We start from the raw sequence: 4,875 nt of genomic DNA, 5'->3' as shown, positions 1-4,875 counted from the left end.
TCTGAAGGAGGTAGAAGAAAGGAGAGGGAGAGCGATATAACTTACAAGATGGGAAGAAGAAAGGAAGGAGTTTTTTTAGTGAAAGAGATATAGGAGAGGGGAATGGAGTAAGCTATGAAGAATTGGAGGCAAGGGAGAGGGAAAGAAAATTAATGGAAAGATGAGAAATGATTGAGGAATCAAAATATAATAAATTATATAAGACGATAAAAAAGGAAGGTGTGCCATTGTATGTTACATTCCTAGTAATGCATATTATTTTTCATAACAAATCTATTGAAAATTCGAGTTGAAGTACCTGTAGACCTTACCTACCTCCTTGTCTACTCTAGAGCTGAAAAAAATGTTTCATCCCTAGGGATGTAAACACAGTGTTTCAGCCCGCTCTACACGTACCGAAACTCGAATACAAAATGTTTTAACCCTAGGGATGCAAACACCGTGTTTCAACCCGCTTTAGAGGTATCGAAACTCGAAGGTTCAATAGATGCGCTATGAAAAAGTATTTAGAGAAGGGATGGGGTGAGAGAAGTTAGACCAGAATAGCAAGATTTAGATTTGAAAACGAGGTAAGGGAGGGGATGTATGGGAACAGTAAGAGAACAGAGAGTGCATAATATGTGATTGGAAGTAGGAAACATGGGAGCATGTATGGGAAAGATGTCGGAGAGGAATAGAAGATAAAGGAAGATGGCAGGAGAATGTGGTAAAGATGCTAGGGGAGGATGGATTGGGAGAAGAGTGGATGAAAGGGTTGGAGGGGGTAGAAGGGGCGAATGAGAAAGAATGAAAGTAGTAAAATAGCAAAATGGAAATAGGATAGAAGAGAAGTGAAAGTGTAGGAAAAAGGAAAAGAAAGTCGCCTAGTTTATAAGCATAAAAACTTGTAAGGAGTAAATATTATGTATTAGTATAAGTAGATTAAGATGCGCTCGCTCTCTCGCTTCGATCGCTCACTCACTCTTCCGGTAGTAAAATTGCGCTAGATCAATGTAGAAGTAATGAGGAATAAGAATTGATTTTAAATAGTTATAAATATGTAAATATTGTAAATAGTGTGGGAAAGGTAATAGAAAGTTTGTATATGGCCATGTAAGGAACGAATGTCATGTAAACCCTTACAGGGAACATTATGAATAAAGAAGAAGAGGAGACCCTGGTTAAAAGATGTTAAAATGAACATAATGAATTAAAACAAAATTTACGTGTAGTATCATAATGTATTACTTTTTGTTGAAGCCTATATGGTTTCTTTGATTTTCAAAAAAATCTGATTGAAAACTTTTTTTTTTAAATTTACCATCGAACTTTTTACGGAATTTTTTTTTCTAATTTTGATATCGAAATTTTTACAGTTACAAATCTAGTTGTTTTTATGGAAGCCTGTAAAGTTATCAGGGGAAAATTTTTTTTTTCAAAATTTTGCTTTCGAAATTTGTTGACACGAATTTTCTGGAATAATTATTAAATCATTTTTGAGACAAATTTACAGACTGACGGAAAAGTGTCGTAGACGTTATCACAACGTTTAAGAAATCCAGTGAAGTTTCTGAAATTGTATCACTAAGAAACAATTCATAAGCAAAGTTAAGAACAGAATGAAAACCCTTAGTGAATAAATAGGAATAATAATATTATCAAAATAGTTGGAGCAAGAAAAAGACAAGTTTTGTTCCGCGGCAGAGACGAACGCAATTAAGTTTGAGGAAAAGAGCGACTCCGCCGTCGCTCTTTTCCTCCAACTTCAATCTGTTCGTCTTTAGAGCGGAACGAAACTTGTCTTTTTCTTTATCCATCTGCTTTTTTGTCGTACTTTTCCTGGACAATGATAATTTTTCGACTCCTGTTTTAGTGAAATCAGCCACCCCTCCCTCACACTTCGATTTTTGACATAAATGGACCCAATAAGGCTCACATTTTTCTTTGATGCTTCTAGTTTTTAATGTAGTATGGCAGGCCTGTCCGCTGAAGGGGTATTGTGTCGAGATTCGTCAAACTGCTACAAGAGCTACATGGAATGTCTTTTCACGACAGGAATATGATTTTACCAATATTTCAACAATTTCAAAATATGTATAGTTAATACATTATTACACTATACTTTGCAATAATAAATGAAGGAAATGTATAAGCGTCATAACTTTAAGTAGGTGTTTGGCAAAAACCTGCTTAAAAAAAATGTTGACAATTTCTTTGTAAAGCGTAAGCTAAGATTTAAAAACAAATTGAAATCATTGTTCTTCAATATTGATCAAAGCTCATACAATAAATGTGAGTTTATTGCAATACAGTAATACAGTGTAGAGAATGTAATGGTCTCTTTTATGTCGTATTATAAGGAAATTAAATAGTTCAGTAAAAAGGCCTTAAAATTCTCTATTGCAATACAATTCCGCTGAGTTTTCTCTCGCAAAAACGGGTTATGCGTTTAATATGTTTCACGTTAATTACGTACTTGGCGCTTAGATTAAAAGTTTTTAAATTTATTTAGAGATAAAATTTACAATAAGTAGATTTTATATCTTCAATTATTGCTAATAAGTTAAATAAAATTATTAGGAAAATTATTTATCGTCTTTCAAATTGTAAGCAACTTTTACTCAATATTTTATGTACAAAATTTATTGTAATGATTATGTCAAAAAATTATATTCTGAAAAACTCCTTTTACAAATGATTTTCGGTTGAAGGTATAAACAAATATGATGCAAAAATATGATGTACTTTCCTTATTTGGAAGATTTATGCATTTTTTTGCTACTAATATATTAATTATTTAAATTCCAAAGTACTTCATTTTATTTTAAAATCAAGTGCTATAAGACACATTCCGAGGCACTAAGTATCTACAGCACTGGATACCTCCCTTCCATTTCAGAAAATGACCACCTCTGAAGCTGAGTAGAGAACTGGTGGTGGAACCAGAACATGTGGTGAACAGTGATCTCAGACCGCAGATATCTCTGGCATGCGCAGTAGTTACTCCTGTGCATTTTTAGGTTCTGTAACGCCTTGTGTCAATGTAAAAATAAGAAGGAATCACTACTGCGCTTTCCAGAGACGTCCACGTTCAGACACCACTGGTGGCGAATGAGTCGAACTCCCCTCAATGGACAAGCCTGCCGCATGGTATATTATGTTTTTCAGAATTGTGGACCAACAATGGCCGCCACAAGAAAAAAGCTGCTGAATTCAATCTCTTATTTTTGATCTGATTCTTATAAAAAGATCATTTTGAATCATGTATTTCATTTTTCAAGTGTTTTTGCTGTCGCTTATGACGATTTTTCTATTAATTGAAAAAATGCAAGATGGTGAATTCAAGATAACTGCTGAAAAGTGTATAAATCATTGCACGTCATAAAAGTACGAGTTAAGTATGCAATAAAGGATTCTCGGGGTAGTTAATTACGAATTTTCTATTGTATAAAAAATTCCAAGATGGCCAATCCAATATGGCCGCTGAAAAGTGTAAAAATAATTTTATGTCAATAAAGTACAAGTTGGGTATGCAATAAAGGATTCTTGGGGTTGCTGATTACGAATTTTCGATTAGTGTTCTAAAATTCCAAGATGACGAATCGAAGATGGCCGCTGAAAAGTGTAAAAATGGTTTTAAGTCAAAGAATTACGAGATAGGTATGCAGCAAATGGCTTTCGGAATCGTTGATTTCAGATTAAAGATGCCATACATTTTGTAGTGCTACTAAAAATATGCAGAAGATACAGCATAGCATAGCGATCGGGCTTGGGCATCACTTGGCCCTGAAAAGGGCCGGTTTATGTATTTGCAGTTTTTTATTTGATTATTTTCACTTGTCTTCGTACATCCACCATTTTATTCCATCGTTTTCTTTTGAACACTTTTTCATGTATACATTTTTCCAGCAATCAACGGTACACCCATTATGCTTAGAAATTTCAAGTAAATATATAAACCAGCCCTTTTCAGGGCCAAGTGATGTGCAAAACCGATTGCGCAACCTCCTTGGGATGCACATTGGATGAAGCTAATCCCGACTGCAAATAAACAAGTAAACCAATGCTATATCTTGGATATATTTAATAGCACTAGAACACGTATGGTATCTTCAGACCGAAATGAGCGACTATGAAAATCCTGTGTTGCATACCTAACTCGTACTTTTATGGCATAAAATTATTTTTACACTTCAGTGGCCATCTTGGATTTTCCATCTTGTAATTTTTTTAACCTAATAGAAAAATCGTAATCACCGGCCTCAAAGACACTTGAAAAGTGAATTGAAATAGTAAAAAATATTTTTGTATAAGAATCAGATCAAAACAAGATATTGAATTCAGAAGTTTTTTCTTGTGGCGGCCATTGTTGGCCCGCCATTCTGAAAATTATAATGCACCATTCAGCACTAAAAACTGGAACCTTCAACGAAAATTTTGAGCCCTGTATGGTCCATTATTCTCAAAAATTGAAATGCGAGGAAGGGGTGGCTGATTTCACGAAGAATGCCCCACATATAGGGAAAGTCTTCTATAGAGCCGATTTTTGGGCTGACGGTGGGTGGGAACTAACTCATTATAGCCCGCTCCGCTTTTGTTTGTTCACGCCTGAGTGCTCGCCTTAGTGAGAACCGCAAATCCCGCGCAGCTCCTGTTACACCCACCTGCGGCGTGACGTCAATTCTCGGAAGGGCTATAGAAGGGAGGGCTGTTGCAGGGTTTCATTGTTGCACACTGGATGCAGAAAGCTGTCATCCTTGGATCACCTCATGTCCTCAAGCCACACAAGAGTTTCGCCGGCCTGTGGTTATGATTTCATCGTGCCCTGTGACCACCTATCTCACGGTCGTCAGACGTGGTCATCAATGTGATTTACCGCGGTCCTACTGGGAGCCG

The 4,875-nt window shown here is 35.9% G+C and overlaps 1 protein-coding gene across 3 annotated transcripts in view; it reads left to right on the top strand.

The window, feature by feature from the left end:
• Positions 1 to 4,875, top strand: part of LOC117166949 (actin-related protein 10) — a 137,497-nt gene that overhangs the window by 11,521 nt on the left and 121,101 nt on the right. The window lies entirely within an intron of this gene.

Source organism: Belonocnema kinseyi, chromosome 2 (assembly GCF_010883055.1).
Source record: "Belonocnema kinseyi isolate 2016_QV_RU_SX_M_011 chromosome 2, B_treatae_v1, whole genome shotgun sequence".
Classification (NCBI taxonomy): Eukaryota; Metazoa; Arthropoda; class Insecta; order Hymenoptera; family Cynipidae; genus Belonocnema; species Belonocnema kinseyi.
This window is presented reverse-complemented; position numbering and strand designations above follow the sequence as displayed.